Genomic DNA, 21,699 nt, shown 5'->3' with positions numbered 1-21,699 from the left:
TCACTAATGAGTAACGTTTCAAAGGGGTTCCATGCATAAACAATGTAAATTACTAAACAGATTCCCTATCCTACTAACCTTTTGTCCCCTTCCTCAGCTGAGACCTGTAAGAACATCACCCTTGACCCTTATGCCTAACATTTATCCTATGACCTAAAGGATAAATGTTACTTTTGTAAACCATTGTGATCTTCACTTGGAACGATGGAATATAAAACAACTAACTACTTAAATAACTAAATAATTAAACGTAATTGTTATTTTGTAAACCTGAAAAGTAAGCACGTATTTTCATGTGCACATTTAAAATAAATCAAGGTTTTTATGTATACATGTTATCTATATATATATTTTTTTGCACATAAAATATACACGATTATGGGCTTCCACCTCATTTGGAATTTGGGCTGAGATTTGGCATCATCATCATCATTCATTTGCAGCTATCTCGGGATTTTCCTTGTTGTACATTCCCTCCCAACTTACTTAGCCCAGACAATTCAACAATTCTCCTCAGCCAGGGGCCAGGCAACAGGGCTCCTTATGTCCAGCTACTAAGTGACACCATTAGTCGATGGCTGGCACTCCCTCACCTCCACAGGCCATCTGCAAAGCATCCCCAGCTTTGACCAATCTAGGAGCAGGGTCCCGGCCAGGGAATTAAACCCAGGTCCTCTGCTTGTCAGTATACAATACTACCACTGAGTCACTAGGATTTTAAGGATTTTTTCCTCTGCCAGGATTTGCTACTTCTATGGCTTTAAAATTAATTCTCTTAAATATCTCTTTATTAGAGTTTAGGTATTAACATTTTTTTACAGTACAGTTCTTCAAGAGTATATCAAGCTGCAAGGAGCCCTGTGATACAAAATATAGAAATGACAGGAAAGGACAGTAGAGATGCTTTCATCTGCCTCTTCTCTCCACAATGCAAAAGAGAACATTAAGAATAAGTCTGGATGCTGAAATGTGTCACAAATAGGTTCTTGAAGGACAAGGATTCTTTGACATTGAACATCATAGAAAGTTGAGTGTGTGCATTTTGATGCGTGCATACGTGTAGGAAAGAAGTGGAGCAATGGAAGAGGAGGTCATGCAAGGCGTGAAATAAGGTCAACCTTTTTCTTCACCCTGATTTCATAACCCACAATGCAGAATTCATTGTTTTCTTTGCTTAAGTCTTCCTCCGAGTTATACAGCAGCAGCACTTTCTGTTTCTGTCCCATAACTAGAAAACAAAAAAAAAAATAGCATAATGAAGCATCGTGCGATAGAACGGGCCAAGAAGAACTGCGGAATGATTTCTGGCAAATTCTGTGTCCCTTCCCGCCCTTTCCTGACGATCATGAAGAAACCCACCGAGGGCAGCCAGTGTGGCGCTCTGCCCTTTTCCAGAGATCCTCTCACTTTTCTGCCTTTTTTCTAGGGGTGTGCATGGAAGAAACCTTTTGTTTCACTTTGTTAATATTTATTTTGTTTGGGGGGGTTTTTTTTCCACTTAGTTTAATTTTCATTTAGTTTCAGAAATGAAATGAAGTTTCTTTCTTTCTTTTTTAGATCATTTCAGATGCAAAATGATGCAAAAATGAAGCATCAAATGTCCCATCATTATTTTCTCTGTCTTTTTATTAGCCCCTGGCTAATAAGATCTCTATGTGAAAACTGAATTTGGCACCCCGTGCCATGAAAAATATCGGCTGATGTCACTGCCCGCAGCCTCTTCTGGCATCGTTTTCTTACCCCCCAGCACAAGCCCTACTCAGTCCCCCCCAAACCTTACCCCTCTCCCCCAACAATGAATTTAGTTTTTTGCCAGCCCTTGGTACAGTTGCACAGTTGCATAAGTAAATCACAGCAAATAAAACACAAAACGATCCATCCAGTTTGGGCTGCAAGGTTGCGATTGCTGCTCTGTGTAGGTTAACCCCCTTCACCTTCTTAGTTCAGGTTCTGTAACTGCTGTTCCCTGCAGATTAACCTCGTTCAGAAAAGTTACTACAGGTTACCCAAGTGCTTCATTTCCATCCTCTTGCCACCCGTGAGCCTCTGTGTTTATCCCATGTTTTTTTTTTGCATTCTCTCGCTGTTTTTGCCTTCACTACTTCCTCCGAGCATCCCACCTTCCCCAAACTCCCCTCTCCAAGGGTAACTGAAAAAGAAATGTGGTAGGGGTCTGCTGGGGTGGCCTTCTCTCTTCTCTGCCCACTCCTTAGTTTGGCAAAATGAGCAATCAATCCCTCTACTTTCTCTGCCCCTCCCTCCAATATTATTAACCCTACCACCCTCCCAGTATCTTCAGAAACCCCTTCCGTGTGCTGAGATCGTGATACGCCAACTTATCTACACCCTGGAGCACCCATTACTTATTCAGCTACTTTTTTTTTTATCCAGATGATGACTTATTCGGCTGAAAGCTAGGCAGATAAGTACCAGGGATATTCAAAACTTGGCATTTAGCTAGAAAGCATTTTCTTATCTAGCTCCGTCTTTATGGAATACATTGCCATTTTCTGCCCTGGTAGACAGAAATGACTTGAAACTTTGTAAATTCTTGAAGACTTGGTTATTTGAACCAGCTTTTTAAAAAGGGATAATTCCTGATTGAATTTTGTAAATGTTTGAATATTTTATTTGATTTTTTTAGTTTTATGTATATTTTTGTTTGTATTATTGTGATTGTAACTTGTTTTATGTATTTTTGTTTTAAATCACTGCAATTGTAAACTGCTCTGATGGTTTAGACAGTGGAAGAGCGGCCTATTAAATAAATAAATAAATAAACAAACAAACAAATAAATAATAAGCTGTATGTTATCCAGCTAATTGTCTTTGAATATTGCCTCGAAGATATTGCTGATTTTGAAAGGGCCCCAGAATGTACAGAGATGTACCTCAAATGTTTAATTGTTGACTTTGCCTTATCCTGCTTTTCTTTTTTTTTTTTTTCACGAATGCTGTGCAAGGATAAAGCATTTTTTTTGAGGATTTTGAAAGCTGCAGGAGACCCTCTCAGCTCTCAGGCTGAGGGGTACCCGTTCGCAAGACTGCACTCCTAGTAATGCTGAGACAGAGGTAACAAACAGAAGCCATGATGATTACCTTCCCTTTCTCTCCTTCTGGAAATGATACCAGTTTTCTAAACAGCTGCTGGATTACTGGGAATAAAGTATCATATTGCCTCACCTCGAGAGATTCCCCGCCCCAGCTGCTCTTATCTGTTTATCCCATTTATTCTAATTAAAATCGGCTTGAAATGTAATGTTGGAAAGTCAGACCCCAGTTTGGATTCATTTATCCTGTGAATAATATGACCAAAACTCCCTCAGGATAACATTAACCTTTTATATTGATTCAATCAAAGAGGTTTGTATGTAATTCTCAAGTTGCCATGTAGTGAGTGTGGAAGGAATGCAATTAGACATTGTTCATCTTGTAGCAGTATAATTAAAGAACGCTTCACTTAGGAGAGCACATTGAAGACATCAACCTGAAAGACTAAATGCTTTGCTAGTTTTTTTGACAATAACTCGCATCGTTTTCGTCTTTTAATGTTGCTGTTGCCGCTGTTTGCTAAATCACGTTTTCAAGGCCACATTTTTATTTACATTTTGAAAAGCCTTCTTTCTAATTATTAGTTGTTTGGAAGTTGGCTTGGCCCAGTTGACCAAACACCCAGTCCATGTTTACGGAATATAATCGCATCGCAGAGCAAGTGAGAGAACAGTTTTGAAACCGTGCCGTGAGGATTTTGGAACATTTGTGCTAATCCTTTCACCTTGTAGGAGGCAATTCTCAAACTGTCTGCTCTAGGGAAAGATTATGGGCACTTTTTTTTATCTGTCAAAGTATACACGAGCTATCCCTCTGAAACTTGCCATCGGTAAAAAAAAACAAAACGTATAGGCCTACTTTCTTCTGTAGGTAAGATTTTTTTTGCTGTAAAAAATATGCACAAAACATCACTACCTGCAAAGGAGAAAAACTCCACAAAGTCCGCTTCATGTGCTGAAATGGGAAATAGTGCCACCGTCACAAGTAGCGCGCGTTATTTCCCATTTTAGCGAGTGACACAAACCGTGCAGGGTATTTTGCCTCCTTTCAGCACATCATCCTTTCTTGACGAAATGAAACATCCAAAACTTGCTCTCCGGGCTGGGACGGGAGGCATTTCCGCACAAGAGTTCTTAAACAGAGTCATGGGCGTTTGTATGCATATTACAGGGACCCTAAAATAGTTTTCGAGAGCCATTCTTGAGACTTGTTCAGGGGTAAAATCGAGTGCAGATCGAGTGTGTGGGGGTGGGGGTGGGGAATCAGGAAATTCTGGAGTGGGGGAGGGGGTTAAATATTTTATTTTCGGCTGCGCTTCAGATTTTTGGTGGCGGGGGAGGGGGGGGGGAGACCTGGCCCCTTCCTCACCTTTTGATTTTTTTGTTTGTTTGTTTTATCTGTTATTTTTTTATTTTCAGTTTAATTTAGTTCAACTAAAAGAAATAAACCAAAGTAAAGAACAAATGAAACAAAGTTAATTCTCGTGCACATCCCTAAGCCGTATTATGAAGAAACGCATCCTACACTGATCTGAATCTTATCCCGTCGGAGCCCTAATAGGCAGCACTTCAACTCTGCTTGCCTCCAACCACTGTGGATATTTTAGTGCACTGTGACTTCCAAAAATGGCTGAAGGATGAATCGCTGCCCACTTTTTAAAAATTCTATTTCTACCCTTCTCATCTAGATCTTGTGTTGTACATTCCTGCATATAAAATCTGTTATTGAGTAAATTAGCTTGGTTCAAGTTGGACAAGAATATATATTACGGTAATTTCCCTGAGATCTGCTGCTAAAATCCAACACAATGTTTCTCCTCTGCCCTTCCAATGCAGAGGAAAGGTCGCAGAGGCTGCCCAAATGTGATTGTTTGCCGAACTAGATGTGCTAGTCGTAATTACGTGGGAGAAACCTTTAACTGGACGCAAGCATAGAGGGAAATATTTTCCTGTTTGCTTTATATACGAGCCTTTTAAAGAACCTGCATGGGTTAACTTGTACCCCCCCCCCCCTTCAGAGTCAGGTAACTAATCTCTTGCAGTTTTGTTAAGAAGCCTTGAATTAGCAATCCTGGGTACTTTTGCCGCACGATCTTGAAATTCAGCTAAATTTGTGGTGCTAAACTGAATTCGCTGTATCCTTCTCGTCTCTGATTGTCTCTCTTGATGACAAAATAATTTTTCCTTTGTTAACCACTGCAATGCTCCACCCTTCCTGCATGATCGCTGATCTAATTAGGTAGGAATTGTAAATCATATGAAGATTATGTAGCATATAGGCATGACGGATGTGACATAAATAAGAGGGCTTTATTGGAAGTTTGAAACCACAAGGTAACAGACTTTATGCAGAGACGTTAAGGGCCTGATTTTCAAAAGCATTTACATGCTTAAAACTGGGTTTTGCTTGCACTTTACCCATGTAAGTGGGCTTTTGAAAATTGCTTGCACTTTGCCCTTGTAAGTGGGCTTTTGAGAATTGCTACAGTATATGCCATTGAATTATCAATAAGCTTTACCCAAGTTAAGTGTACTTAAAACAGGCAAATGGTTTTGAAACTTGCTAGGATTGTATGCAACATTTACATGTGTAACTCCTTTGAAACTTCACCTCTTAGTGTGTAACTAGATTTGCTGATGATAGATGAATTGCCTGATATTATTGATGGGCCTGGGTAATAGAACTGGCTGCAATCAAATTCACACATAGAAAGCCACTGAAATGTCCTCATTGACCTATAATACTGTGGAAAACAGAAATTATTAAGAGTCACCGTCTAATGGGAGGGGAAGTTGTTCTCATCTGCTCTGTAGACCATATGCATTCAAACGCATGTGAATATTCATTGTGGATATACTGCAAGCTGGAACCATTCATTACTCCTTGATGAGGAGCCCCTGAGCTAGAGTTGCACATTTTAGCATTTGTCAGGGTCACTTCATCAAATACGGTGCACATTCTACCACAGAGCAGCAGACTGAAATCTGGTCTATTTGATACTTTATTTAATAAATTTACAAATTAGTCATTGAAAAGTCGCAGTATTAGTTTTAATTGCTCAGCTGTTAGGTGATAGCTCACGAAGGCAATCTGAGTTCTACTCTTATTCACTGCCCACTGACTAAATAAGCAAGAGGGAGCTCAATTTTATTAACATAGCACTTAGGACTTCAGCCATAGATTTCAAAGTGGATTTAGGGGTGTGAGTCTGCTTTGAAAGGTTGCCAGTGTGCGGGAATCCTTGCACGGCATAGCACATGATTCCTTAATGCCTGCATGGGAGCAGATGCAAATGTTCATGTGCAGGTTTATGTGCATACGTTTATAAGAACATAAGAAATTGCCATGCTGGGTCAGACCAAGGGTCCATCAAGCCCAGCATCCTGTTTCCAACAGAGGCCAAACCAAGCCACAAGAACCTGGCAAATACCCAAACACTAAGACGATCCCATGCTACTGTTGCATTTAATAACAGTGGCTATTCCCTAAGTAAACGTGATTAATAGCCGTTAATGGACTTCTCCTCCAAGAACTTATCCAAACCTTTTTTGAACTCAGCTACACTAACTGCACTAACCCCATCCTCTGGCAACAAATTCCAGAGCTTTATTGTGCGTTGAGTGAAAAAGAATTTTCTCCGATTAGTCTTAAATGTGCTACTTGCTAACTTCATGGAATGCCCCCTAGTCCTTCTATTATTATTCGAAAATGTAAATAACCGAGTCACATCTACTCGTTCAAGACCTCTCATGATCTTAAAGACTTTGATTTTAGAAAGTGCATACGTAATGGGTTTCCCCATCTTACCTCCACATCCTAACTGCACATCAAGTATGCATAAAAGTACGCGTAAAATTGCTTCTCGAAATGTTTTTATGCGTAGAAGTCCTGGGGTCATTTTCAAAAGGCCTACAGATGTGTGTGGAATGGTGTTTTACGTGCATATATGCTTTTGAAAATTCAGTCTTCAGTGTTACAGAATCCTTCATAAATTATTATCAGGGTCTGAAACAACCTAAAAGAATCTGGAACTCAAGCTGAGATGCTATAGTCATTTAAGATCAACCCCTTAAGGAAGATGGATTTATAGATTGTTCATAAGGATTCCATCACAGTATTCTGAAACATTAATTAATAATACTTCTATAAATTTGCATGTCCATGGGTTTGCAGTAAGTTTCAAGTACCCTTACTGCATAAAAGCCTCAAAAGGGAAGGGAGGAATATTACCTTTTGTTTATGCCAAAGAGAGGATGAACTGAATGATATTTTAGGATTTTTTTTTTTTTTTAGCTTTTCCTATTTTATTTTCTATTCCTATGGAATTACTTGGCTGCTACCGTCTGGCAATACAATTTAGTCATATTACAGCGATAACAGACAAATGCATTCCTTCCAAACTTCACCACCAACACCACAGGATATTCCCCAGGGAAAAACTCAAGGAATCGTCTGCTTAGCCTTATTCCAGACACATTGGCAAGGATATCTTCAAAGTCAAGACACAGTACAGTAGGGACAAATAAATATTTTCCAAGATTTCTCTTGAAAACACCAGGAAAAGGGACATATATGCTTGTTTTTCTAAATTATTTTTAGGCCCTGATTATATAAAAATGCTTTAATGTGAAATTGACTTTAAATTTGCCATTTCAAGATACTGAAGTCAAGACAATGAAACTGATAAATTAAGAAGAAGCTGGAAGGTTTGCTGACGACAGCTCTTTAAAGTCTCAGAGCTATCACTTTAGGGAGCAATTTCTGACGTGTAACTGATGAATAAATTCAAATGGAAAGCCAAAATGTCAGTCACCTTTTGGAGTCCAGCGGGGGTCCGGGAGCGATCTCCTGCACTCGTGACGTCGGGTGCCAGGAACCAAAATGGCGCCGGCGCTACCTTTGCCCTGTCATATGGTAAGGGCAAAGGGCCACCGGCGCCATTTCTATTAATGCAGCCATGGCTCGAGAGCGGGAGATCGCGCTGGGACCCCCCCCCCCGGACCCCAGGTAATTTAAAACATTTTGGGGGGGGTTCGGGAGGATGGGGGATTTGTTTTAAAGGGTCGGGGTGGGTTTTAGGGTTGTTTTGGTGTGCCGGTTTTCCCGCCCTCCCCCGATTTACGATTTTTTATGATTTTTTTTACAAAAAAAACTCGACGATCAGATTTCCCTCCCCCCCCAGCCAAAATCGATCGTTAAGACGATCGATCACACGATTCACATCCCTACTGTTTTATAAGAAGGGAAGGTTTTTTCCCCTGTGAATCACTCGTGGGTCACCAAATTAATGTGAGTTTCATCGTGGATTTCTGCATGGTTTATTGCATAGGGCTTTGACCATGCATGTTTGCGTGTGCTTTCATGCACGTTTTACTTTTGCCTGGATTTTCTGCATGCAGCTCATTTGCATTCTCATTCTTTATTACATTCCGCAGAGGTGCCTGCTTTGGTTGCGCATTCTAAAACAATACGCGCAACTGGCGCTGGTTTCACCATGGGTCTTATTACATCGGCCTCTGAGCTTGGTAAAAAGGCGGAATCAGGACTAAGGGAACAGGTTGCGACATTAGAATGAATAACATGGAACACAACGGCGCCAATCGGATTTTAGTTTTGCACAGCTTGCGGGAACAATTATTTTCAATGGCAAAATTGCAGCATGCTATTTATGGAAAGCCCACAGGAATAAGTGGGAATTTTATTCTTTGGTTATCATTGAAAAATACGTTTGCACGCCATTATAATATCTTTAACTAACTTGAAGCCAAGGTTGTTTCATTAGCAATCCAAAAATAAGGCTCCAGGGCCCGTTATCCAAAAAAGGTCTGGTTCTAATTCTGTGATTATGGAAACACTGCTTATTGAATAAGGCCCCAAATCTTTGTATGACAAGTCTATGGCAGGGCACCAGAATGCAGCTGTGCGAAATGGCCTGAAGTTTTCTCCAGCCATCTGCTGGAGCTTTCGTACATATTACATACATACGCCCCGCTATGTTTAGACATTATAATTAAGCCGCCGTTTCTTTTGTTTCATTGCCTTTTCTAGTTCTCTTCAGTTACACTGTCCTATACCTCCGACTAGCCTAGCCTCCAAGTTAACTACCCTTGTTATATGTAACTTCCGCTTCTAGTGAATTGTTCTTGTTTAAGTTATACCCTTTGTTACATGTCAACCGATCTGATATGAAATTTTTTCATGAAGGTCGGTGTAGAAAAGTGTTAAATAAATAAATAAATAAATATTATCTCCAGTATCAGCTGGGCTTTCTTAAATGTGACACTTTTGAGGTTGAATTCCCTTAAGCTCCTGCCGTTTATATGGTGCCACCTGTAAGAAAAAAAACCAAGATTTCTTATGGGCCCTCTGCCTGTTAACTGCATTGAAGCAGGTCCTTATTGGACCTGGAGCATGTGCTGGTCGCTGATGGCGCAAACAGGAAGGACCGATCTATCATTGGTTCTAAGTTTTGACTTTGAGTCTTACTGCGTGCAATTATATCAACCAAGTGAGCATGCAAAGGTTTGGAAGCTTTTTTTTTTTTTTAATTTGTATCTAAGAACCATTATATGATTAGGTTAATATTATAATTCTATTCTTAGCATTTTGTTACACACTTCTGAGCTCTGCAGTTTCAATTTGTGAGTAATGATTTGAGCCATAGACTATAATTGGTTTTCCCCCCTCTTTAGAAATTGCTGAAAGCTTTCTGTTTTCCCACAGCTCTCGTTTCTTGATATGCTCGGGCTGTAGGGTTTTCCTGATTTCCTGATTTATTACTTTCAACAAAAAAATGGCATTTCAGGTGCTATCTGTTCATGGCATTCCCATTCCCTCCAGGCTAGAGATCCCTCCTGGCTATATATCCCTAGATTCTTTTTCATCTCAATCCACGCTTGACGGCAAATGTCAATCCATTATTCTCTACCAGACGAGCCGTTAGCTGTGCATAGTCCTTTTCTGAAAAATTATATATTTTTGGACTTGAATAAAAGGAATAGTTCACCCACACTGTGTTTGTTTTCCCCATAGAAAAATAATATGAAAATGGCTATGGGACCTACAGAAAGGTTTTATAGCCAAAGCTTCTTCTCAGAATATTTTTTGTGTCATTTGCCTCTTGGCAGTGAACAAATAGCTACCTAATAGGTTGGTTGGAGGTGTTTTCCAATTGTTATAGTTGCAGTATCCTATTAGGTCCACAGGCAAAAGATTTGTCCGGGTACCTTTGAGAGCTACCTGGACAAATCTTTGGTTTCGATAGTTTCTCCCCGCTCTCCATTAAAATTTTGGCAGGGTAACTCATTACCCATGCAGAATTTAGCAGGATAAAAAAAGAGGCTGTGACAGGATGCTCCAGGGGGCGGGGCTTAACTTTGGCTGGTTGGACATTCAGCACTATCCAGATGAAGTTATCCTGGTAATTCTAGTCATTCTAGAAAGCTGTCCTAAACTTATAAAGATACCTGTGACTTTAGCTGGGCATATTCAGCAGGAGATATCTCTGATTATGTTCCACCAAATATCCAAGTAAAGTTATCTGGATATCTTTATTCAGATAACTTTCCTTTTCCCCTGGGTTACTCAATGTGGACTTTTTAAGGTCCAAGGCCCACCTACAGTTTCATGTTCACATACATATGCCTAAAACATTGACTAAATGTGCATATATATATTTTTTAACATTATTTACCCAACAGTTTCCTCCTGCTACTCAGTGGGAGCCACGAGTCATCATTCACAGCTGCTGTTCCTGCTGCCCCCAGCTCTGGTCATTGCAGGAATAATCCTAGGCCGGTGGCCACACAAAAAGGGTCCTTCTGAAGCCTTGCAATAACGTGCTGTAGAGGAAATAAATCACTCCATGAATGAGTCACAAATACAACATTCATCAGCCATGTAGACGGATCACTTCGAATTATCAGCCCCTTATCCTGCTAGATTTCAGCCAGATAAGTCATTATCCGGCTGAAATCGAGCTGGATAAAAAGAGGCATTCTGGGGTCGCAAGTAGAGGAGCTACTTATCTGGCTAACTTGGGCTTAGATTCATCATTTTGCGATAAACATAGCAAAAATAGAGCCTGTGATAAAAAGAGGGATGTGGTTAGGCTAATTTTCCTGGTACAGCACAGCTATTTTTTCCCAATGCGAGTTAAATTTATCACATGCTGTGTTACTGACCAGACAGGCTTTTATCACATTTTGGGCTGTATGTGAGAGTGAGAGAGAGAGAGAGAAAGACTCTGTAGAGGCTCATCAGACAGTTAACTTTTTATACCACTGAAAGGTGAAAGAAGAGTAGATTTGTACCATGTTCTCTCTACCTATCTTGATGCACTATCTACCTAGCTTCAAATCACATTAAATATTCACTGTGCTGTTCGTATGTATGACTGTGCATGTAAAATTGCCCCCAGAACCCACCCCACAAACCTCACCCTGAGTGATAGTGGCCCCTCTTAAAGTGGTCTAAAAAGTAAAAAAATCAGTAGGCCTCCAAAGAGACACTCTCTCTCCCTCAACGGGATTTGCGATAAATCTAATTTTGGCCACATTAAATCCTGCGATAGAGTGCATCACATTATCACACGCAACGTTAACCAGCCCTCATTTCCATTTACTCCGTCCAAACTCCTCCCACTTGAATAAACTTTTCAGGTTTGCATACACATTTCGCGATGCAGTATTTATCGCATGCGTTACGGCATTATTGCGGGAGTTAGGGTCCTAACGCCCATGATAACGTCCTACCGCGATTTGATAAATGACTCCCTTAGCCAGATAAGTAGATGATATTCAAATTTATCTGGCTAACATTTAACTTATCCATGTATATTCAGCAGCAGAGCTGCACCACTGAATATCCTGGAAAAGTTAGCTGGATAAGTCTTATCTGCCTAACTTACATAGCTGGCTATGTACGAATATTGACCTCAAGGTCTTTTAATTTTAGATTTCTATAAATAAAATTAAGGTCATATTTATTCCGATAATTTTTTCTCTCTTCCAACACATCAATATCTCATGTTTAATCTTGTACAAATATCCACTAAAAGATGTCATTTTTCTTCTTACTCTACCTCTCACCTTATTTTTGATTCCAAGAAACAGCTTTCAGTTCAACAGTTTCTGAGCTTTCCCCTGTCCTCAAACCAACAGGTGATGGAACGGAAGATTTTATCCCTGAGAACAGGATCTTGTAATGCTGGATCTGTTGTTATTGTGTTCTACACTAATCCTGCTGCTGTTTTGGATGAGGCGATGCTGAAAGGAATGTAAGACAGCTTCTTTTATAAATGATCCTGTCTGCTATTTAACATCTTTGATACGGGTAACACCTTTCGGAAATTGTTCTTCGTGGGTCCCTCCCGACGCAGCCCCCTACGGCGAAACACGGCCGTGTTAGGGGACTGTACTTTTGACACCCCTTTGAAGTTCAACATATAAAGCTGTTGTCCCGAGAAAACCGTTGTTATTTTATTCTGCTTGGAACAGCACTACTGACTGGTTTCACACTCTTCTCCCCACTATGCACTCTCTTCTCACAGTAACGTAGGAATGACGGCGGAGAAAGACCAAATGGTCTATCCAGTCTGCCCAGCAAGCTTCTCCAGCAGATGCTGATACTGTCACAATAGGCCACCAGGACGCCAAGGTTCTTCTGGCGGGGAGGAGGATAAAACCTCCAGGGCCTAGGCTCATAGGGGTGGGGACCAGGTCACATGGTCTCGCACGCTATCTGCACTCTCTTGGGATGTCCTTGCTTGAGGGAGCCTCTGAAATTAGAAGAAAGACGCTGGGCACTCTGGTTGGGTGTCCAACAAGAAATCAACTGCAATGAAAAATACTTCAAAGTTCAAGTCACAAAAATGATTCTTCAGACAATCTTCACACAAAAATAAGCAGCCCCAAAGTGCCTGTTTCTCACGTTATTTAGCTGAGTCAGTGTCCCTTTAAATGGCAAACTAGGAAACCCCTCACTGCTGAGTCCTAGGGGTGTGCAATCAGAAAATATTTGTAACATTTGTTTTATATTAACTTTCTCCATTTATTTAATTCATTTTTTTTTTCATTTTTGGGAAATTGTTTCCATTTAGCGCGCACAGGCAAGGTAAGCTAAACTGGGGACCACCTCCACCCTCTCCAGCTTCCCCAAACTTCAAAGCATAAACCACCCTACTCCTGGTGTTGCACTGCTGTTTTATAGTGCGCTGCTGACCAATCCAGACTGACCTGAGAGGAGGTGCCTGCAGGGATGATCTGCAAATTACTAAACCCTAGCCAGGGTCTACTGCTAGTGAGGGGCTTAGGTAGACCCTTACGCATAAAGGGCCCTTAGCAATTCTTTTTTGCAATGTCTCACAGCCAAATTGCCAGACACAGTAAATGTCAGGCCAAGGTGTGCCCAGTCTAGGGGGGGTGCTCTGCTTCTTGGTTATTAAGGAAGAATTTGAAATTTCTTTCAGATTTCTTGGTTTAGTTCTGCTGATGATGTCTGATCCGGGGATACATGATTGATAGAAAATGAAAAAATATGTCTATTTTCATTCTGTAAATGAAGCATTTCTATACCTAGAGAATGTGCATTTCTGAATTTCTAAGGCCAGCACTGGAGTGATGGTGGTGGGGGAAATAGGGACGGTACGAGGGTCAGGGGGAGTGATAAAGTGTGCCCCCCACCACTAATCCATGTCAATCTGGCAGGGGGGGACATGTCACCCTTCCCCCTCCTCCCAGTCTGACCTCCTTCCCTGTTGCCCCCGCCTGCAAAACTAAGAAATCAAACTTCACCTATAGGCAATTGAAAACCTTTTTGGTTGGATGGACCAAGCCAATTCAGCTCTGGCATATCTCCATCCCCTCTCTATGTCCCTCTGCTCCCCCTCCTCCCCCCGTCAGTGTCTTTCTCTCTCCCTCTTCCTCCGCACCTTCTCCCCACTCTCTCTCTATTCCCCTCTCTCCATCCCCCTCTTGCTCTTTCTTCCCTTTTACCCACGGCATCCACCTTCTCCCCTCCCACGCTGATCGGCAGCAGAAGAAGGGGAGTAGTGGTGCCTCAGACCGCGCCAAAGCAGCGCTCAGGCGCAGAGCTGCAGAGCTGGAGGTGACCAACACACTGCTGATCTCCTCCTCCTCCTCCGGCTGCCTGCCTGACCCGGCCCCGGATCTCCTGCAGCCCATTCTGGGGCAAGCATCGGATTTTGGTGGGGGGTCAAGGCTCCTGCTGCCCCCCCCCCCCGTTCCGCAATGGCGATGCCTAAACCAGAATCTTCTCTCTCCGTAACCTCTCCCGCTGCTCTCCTCGCCAGGGATCTCATTTCTTCCACGTAGGACAAGATTTAAAGGCACGCTAACAATCTTTTAAACCACACCACCTAAATTAAATGTTTGCAAAAGGATGGGTCATTAACCCATGGGTGTTCCATAGGGCCTGCAGGTATTTAACTTCACATCTAGGTGAGCCCTTTGAACATTGCCCTACAGAAGTTAAATACCGCTTGCCTTTCAAGGCTGCTATTGGTCCCCGATAATATGACATTTTAACTTGCACTTCTTAAAAGTTTTCAAAATGCTCATTTTCCTAGGGCTATGATTACAATGATGGCAGTAGATGAGACTTTGAATCACTGATCTTTGCTCCCATTTATTTGAATGCCCTCTTTTTTTTTTAACATTTGATCAATCTTCTGCTTCTTCCGTTTTTTTCGGGACAGGTTGAAGTGATTTAAAAAAAAAAAAAAAAAAGGTGACCTAGAATTTGAAATTGAAAAATAAATGTAAGCGATTAAATCTGCATTGTGGCAAGCTGCCAACGGGCTTAGGTCCCAATGAGCTTTATTTATTTCTTTCCAAGTTCTTACATATCACCACTGATGGGAACGGTGCAGAGCATAAAATACAATAAAATCACATTTAAAAAAAAAGACATTACAATAAAGCCCTCTCCCCATTGCTCCACCATGTCTGATCCTTGGGGAAGAGGCAGATGCTCCAGATGTTGGTGGCACAGGTGGAAGATGAGGTATGTTCCTCCTGGGATCTGTGGTCTTGCTGGTGCATGTCTAGGAGCAGCAGTGCAGAGACAATAAAAGAGGAGAAAAGAAAGACGTTTAAATGATTTATAAAAAATGCTCAGGGAATTCTTAATTCAGTGTCAATGTAAGCCAGAGACTGAGACAGGATGTGTGTGTGTGTGTGTGCGCATGCGTGTGTGTGTGTGTGTGTGCGCATGCGTGTGTGTGAGAGCGTGTGTGTGTGAGAGTGTGTGTGCGCGTGCGTGTGTGTGAGTGTGCGCGTGCGTGCGTGTGTGTGTGTGTAAACCTTGTGTTGTATACTTAAGGAAAGGTTCATAACTGGGGATGCCAGCTAACTCCACTTTTTTTCAGGAAAGGCCTGTCCAGTCCTGATTTTATCCCATGGCGCTCATGGATGCATAATTTAGTCTTTTTGTTTTTAAAGAGAAATCAGAACTACAAGTCCATGCATGCCATGGGTTCAAACCAGGCCATATTTTTTTTAAACTTCCAAAAACACTAATCCTTCCAAATCTGCAAAATTTCAAAATTTAAAACTGTGATTAAGTCCTTGAGTCACGGTGTAAACATATAACATAGTAAATGTGGCAGATAAATGTTCCTAAGGTCAAGATTCTTCCTTGGTTTTCTACCACTTTGGGGTAGATGAGTTTGTAGGTTCTCATGCTTAAACCGACACCAGCTTCCCTCCGCCCCATTTTTTTTAAATCAAATACTCAACCTCTCAAGCTTATTTCTATCACTGTCCTCCATATCTGTTCCAAGAATGTTTGGACAAGTTCCTGGAGGAAAAGTCCATAAACCATTGTTATGGTGGATTTGTGGAAATCAACCTTCTATCCCTGGGATAAGCAGCTTGCAATCTTTCTCCTCCTGCCAAGTACTTGTGACCTGGATTGGCCACTGGTGGAAACAGGATACTGGGCTTGATGGGCCTTTAGTCTGCAGCTAGTATAGCTGGGTTTAAAAAAGGATTGGACAAGTTCCTGGAGGAGAAGTCTGTAAACTGCTATTAATCAATCAGGAATAGCCACTGCTTGTTGCCGGTATTAGTAGCATGGGATCTATTGAATGTTTGGGTACTTGCCAGGTACTTGTGGCTTGGATTGGCCACTGTTGGTCTGACCCACTATGGCATATCTTATGTTCTTGTACACATGTGCCAGAAATTCAAGGCTAAAGATCATAAAAGAAGGGCGTTGCAGGAGATTGGATGGAGCTGAACCTGATCAGAAGCCAATATGGTCATCATGTGACACTCGGCAGACGACCGAGGATCCCCGGTACTCTTCCAGTCCTTCTGACAAACTGCCTGTGTGTTATAATCTGGAGAACAAGCAGGACATTGTAGCAGAAAAGTGACACGCCTCCGCTAGGCCTTGGTATATATTTCTATTCCTATTAGTTGGGGAACTTGTTAACTCTGCAGCATCGCTTGTATATAATGTGTGTATGCCTGCAGCCATTCTTATAAGTGGCAGATTTTTATATTCCATTGTGCAAATAATCCTAATATAGTCATTATTTCCTTTGGGGAATTTGGGTTATTCCTATTGTGGTCCTCCACCTCCTCTCACTCTTAACCCCATCACTTGGCTCTACCCAAGACATGCATCTATATTTTTTTTTTCCAACATATGCAAAGTTTGCATCTTCTACCTTTTAGGGGAAAATCAAAATTTTGCAGGAATTTGCTTGCAAGAAAGGAAGGCGAAAAAAAAAAAAACAAACCCAAACAAAAAACAACCCAGCAATCCATAGGCACAATTAAGTGAATAGTCTCATGAAATCTTGGTACATTATAGTCTTTGCGGCCAGTAAATCAATAGAGTTTTAAGTTCAGAATTATTAAGTAGAAGAGTTAATCCTTCCTTGATGCTACTTTGTTCTGAATCCGTAAGTTTCTAATGAGCCTTCCCTCACCCCCCTTCCCCTCCCAGCCGCCCCCATCCCCCCCCAGCTTACTGGGTTCCCCAGGATAACAAAGCCTTGCTCAAGGTTTGATTTGGCACTGCCTTTTGCTAAATAGGAATGCTATTAGGAAAATAGTCTAATTCACATTTTGCACATTTTGTGGGGATGTGTATAGTAGACGGCTGTTATAGGAAGATAAGGATTCTAATTTTGCAACTGAGTGCACTCTGAAAAGACAATTAGGAGCTAATATGATAAGTAATTGTAAATTATAACAGCAGAAGAAACCCGATTTATAGTCCTCTGTGAAAACATTTGTGCATTCAGAGGATGCCTCCCTACTTTATTTTCTCCATGCATGGAGTTTTATTGATGGAGGGATAAAATGATTTCTGTGCAGCTCTTATTAAAGGAACACGACACCACAACTGTGAAAGCCTATGGTTAGCCACAGGCAGGGTTGGTGCATTCCCAACAGGCTAGCGAGGCAGTCGCCTGGGACGCTGGCCATTAGGGGGCGGCAAAGAGCAGCCATGTGGGGCCGCGAGCGGGGCCCATGCCACTCACGGCCGAGAGAAGCAGAGACTCGGCGGGCCGCAAGCGGTGCCTCTGTTTGTGTGTGTGTGTGTGTGTGTGTGTGTGAGTGAGAGGGTTTTTGTGTGTGCGTGAGAAAGCAATGGTGTTAGTGAGAGGGAGCCCTGTGTAAGGGTGCGTGTGTGAACGAGACAAAGAACCTAAGTGTGCGTGTGTAGAGTGGATGAGGTTGGGGCTTGGACCAGGGGGAGCGAGGGCGGGCACAAGGCTTGCCTAGGGAGCCTAATACCCTTGCACTGGCCCTGGCCTCAGGCTGCTCTAACACAGGGCAACCAGAGGACCCTGTAAAAAGATTTTACACTCTCTTTGCTCCTATGGGCAATGGGTGATGCTTGTTCCCATTTTCCCTTTGATACCAGATTTTAAACTCTATTGCCCTATGTTGAGAGGGCAATTTTCAAACTGCCCACAGCAGCGCAAAGTCAGTGAGTAGCTTTTACCCTTGGACTGGGCACCAGCTTTCCCTGTGAAAATGTCCTAAAAAAAAAAAAAAATAGAAAGAAAAAGTGCCCACCCAAGGGTCGTGTTTCTCGCCCTTAAGTAGGTGGGGACTTTTTGAAAATTCAGAAGGGGTAGATTTTACAAATCTACGCCTGCGCGTACTTTTGTTTGCGCACCAGGCGTGAACAAAAGTACGCGGGATTTTATAAGATACGCGGGGTCGGCGCGCGCAAGGGGGTGCACATTTATGCACCTTGCGCGCACCGAGCCCTGCGCGCGCTGCCCGTTCCCTCCGAGGCCGCTCTGAAATCGGAGCAACCTCGGAGGGAACTTTCCATTCACCTCCCCGCACCTTCCCCTCCCTAACCCACCCCCTGGCCCTATCTAAACCCCGTCCCTACCTTTATCTTAAAAGTTACTACTGCCTCCGGGCAGTAGTAACTTACGCGCGCCGGCGCGGCAGGCCCCGACACAGGCCGCTGTGTCGGGGCACTCGGCCACGCCCCCGAAATGCCCCCGAGCTGGAAACACGCCCCCGGACACGCCGCGTCACTCCCGACTCGCCCCCCCAGGCAAGCCCCGGGACTTACGCGTGTCCCGGGGCTTGCGCTCACCACCGAGCCTATGCAAAATAGGCTCGGCGCACGCAGAGGGGTTTTAAAAGGGTTACGCGCGTACCTTATGCGCGTAACCCTTTTAAAATCCGGCCCTAAGAGTGTATTTCCAAATCCCTCCTCAACCCAGCCCTGGAGATGCCTCCTTTCACAGTAGTGGCATCACGCCGGGAATTTTACCTGCAGATAGGGTGGGCAGTTTTCAAAGACCCCCCATTCCTGCAGGCAAAGTACTGCTTTATCCTTGGAAGTGGCTTTAAAAATTGCTCTCTAACATTTTTGTCAGCTGTAGGAATGAAGTAGAGTGGTGGGCGAAGACAGACGTCTGGTATTTGCAAACTATGTCTATAATTATATTTAAATTGCAATGCAGCAAAGTTATAGAGGAACCACAGAGAGCCACTTATATCATCATTGTAAGTAGGATCCTGTTTAAGAACGTTTCCAAACTTGGGATGCACAGAACGGGCGTGAAGTGTGGGTGTTACTCGTCAGATTGAAGGCTGGATGGATGTGAAGGCAAACAAATTTTCATTGACTTCGTTTCCATCTTCTTTTCCACATTTTTGTTTCATTTTCTGTCATTTCGTTTTAGTGCACGTTAAAATTTTAATGCACACTAAATCATCTAAAGCACACACACACACACACACACAAAAAAAACCCAACAAAATACAAATGAGAGAACATCTCTATTTGCAATTTTAGTGACTAGTCAAAAGCTTGATTTAGGGCCTGATATGCTAACAGGTTTCTCCCGTTACTCGCTGATTTTGTGGCGATGGGAAAAATGCTTAAAGGTGAAATTTCAAAACGTCACGCATTTAAAATGATCATACGCGCATGTAAGTAGCCTCAACTTGCGTATTTCGTATTTTATAAAAGTCCAAAATTCTGAGGTATTTTTACTTTCGTGAGCACAATTACATGCTTAAAAAGGGGCGTTCCATGGCAGGGCCAAAGGTTACGCACAGGGACGGTAACTTTCAGACCGGCGTGCATTTGCGTACATACGTCAGCCCGCGCCCGGGGACGCGGCCACTTTATAACCTACACGCACATATGTGCACATTGGGGTAGGTTTTCAAAGGGTTACGTTTGTAACTTACGTGCGTAACCACTGAAAACCTGCCCCTGTGCGCGCCGAGCCTATTTTGAATAGGCTCGGCGGCACACGCAAGCCCCAGGACATGCGTATGTCCCGAGGCTTCGAAAAAGGGGCAGGAAAGGGGCGTGGGCATGGTGGTGGTCCGGGGGCATGGCTGAGGGCGGGGCGGCAGTCCAGGAGCATGTTATAAAATCGGGTGTACATTTGTGCGCGCCGGGTAGCACGCACACAAATGTACCCCGCGTGCGTAGGATTTAAAATTGGCCCCATTATAAAATAGCCAGGCGGCAAGCACGTGTGTGCTGAATTTAAGTGCCGGGTAGCACGCGCACATGGACACCCACGTGTAGCTTTTAAATTTTACCCCATAAATATATTTATAATGGTAAAAAAAACCAAAAACAAAACTTTTAAGCTACAGGCTCACACAATGTCATGGAAGATATGTCGCTTACATTTTAAAAATTGCCAATACAGTCGATGTGGGGTCTGGCAAAATCAGCACTTCTAGGGTCTGATTTTCAAAGTGATTTATACATGCAAAATCTTGTTTTAGGTGTGTGACACTTTGAAAAGCAGTTACAGTGCTGAGCATGTAAAAGTATGCACAAAAAAATGATTTTAACTGCACTAGAAAGAGCCATTCCTGGAGGTGGTGCTGGAAAGAGGAAAACATTTGCATGCATACTTTCGATTTTCCAAAAGAGTAGGGTGAATTTTCAAAGCAGTCACATGCATAAAATCCCTATTTTATAAATATCAAAAATATGGCTGACGTGAAATGTTTTGCCTGCAAAATATAAGTGCAAAAAAAAAAAAAAGGGAAGGTCTATAGACCTTCTGGGGGTGGGGATAACAGTTATGCGTGCAAGTTGCTATTTTATAAGACACTTATGCGTGTGCATTTCGCGTAATTTTATGCCTGCTAATTATCTTGCCTAATTGATATTAGACTTGTTCATCGTGTACTATTGGCTGGGTGGAAGGTTTGGGGTTTGGGGGAGTTCACGCTGAAGAACCAGAAGGGTCTCAATGACCTGGAGAAGGACTGGGCGAAGTGCTGGAGGAATCGTCAAGCCGACGATTTCTGTTATGTGCGCATGTTTTAAAATATACCAACTTCCCCGCGTAAATCGAGTTTTATGGAGCTTCTTTATTTCGCAAGTAAAAAACACACGCACGTATATTTTTACAGTTGGAAGGAGAAGCGTACACATTCAAATCATGGGAACTTTTAATACATCGCATGTGTACGCGCGGAAGCACACATACGTGTGTACGCTGGGGGTTATACACATGCATATTTTGTAATACGCGTGTCTCTGATTCGCGTGGGTTGAAAATATTTTCAAAGGTTTCTGCACGCCCACATGCACGCATATACTGGATATGTGGAGTTCTTTGAAAGTTATTCTCCCAGTGGGTAAGTGTACACGCAGAACGTTACGCCCACTCAGAAGCTGGAGTAGCTTTCGACTTGAACCTGTCCGTGTGTATCGGGACAACCCATGAGTTCTCAAAGTGGATTTATGTTCACAAGGCAAGCTTTGAAAACTCTGGCTGAAATTCATGGCAATAAAGTGTACCTAAATGACTTTAGCCCTGTGTGGGCTGTTATTAAATGGCCATCTTAGAGAATGAGCCAGAGACGGATGCAAAAAAAAACAAAAACCCAGAAAGGAGGAAGGACCACAAAAAAGTGTCAGGAAGGGTATCCATTATATCAGTGTAGGAAACAGATTCTCCTCCTCTTACATGCACCAGCGGTAAACAAGAATTCCCCATAAAGGAATCATCCTGCATTCCTCTTCCCTGAGCACCTTGGTCTTTCCACGTCTGCCTTATCAACATTAATAAGGAATTAATTAGTTTATTCGCTTATCTGTGCAATTACTGGTGATGCTGTGCATATAGACGTGATATCTTTTTTTAATTCAGCC

At 42.5% G+C, this 21,699-nt stretch overlaps 1 long non-coding RNA gene across 1 annotated transcript; it reads right to left on the bottom strand.

Moving 5' to 3' along the window:
• Positions 1-485: 485 nt before the first annotated feature.
• Positions 486-13,699, bottom strand: LOC115076110. The gene is made up of 3 exons (XR_003852687.1): positions 12,141-13,699; positions 10,745-10,892; positions 486-1,228 (listed from the first exon to the last, which is right to left on the bottom strand). It is a non-coding gene; the product is annotated as an uncharacterized LOC115076110 (long non-coding RNA).
• Positions 13,700-21,699: the final 8,000 nt, after the last annotated feature.

Source organism: Rhinatrema bivittatum, chromosome 14 (genome assembly GCF_901001135.1).
Source record: "Rhinatrema bivittatum chromosome 14, aRhiBiv1.1, whole genome shotgun sequence".
In the NCBI taxonomy this organism is placed as follows: Eukaryota; Metazoa; Chordata; class Amphibia; order Gymnophiona; family Rhinatrematidae; genus Rhinatrema; species Rhinatrema bivittatum.
The sequence above is the reverse complement of the archived record's forward strand: the minus strand, read 5'-3'. Positions and strand labels throughout refer to the sequence as shown.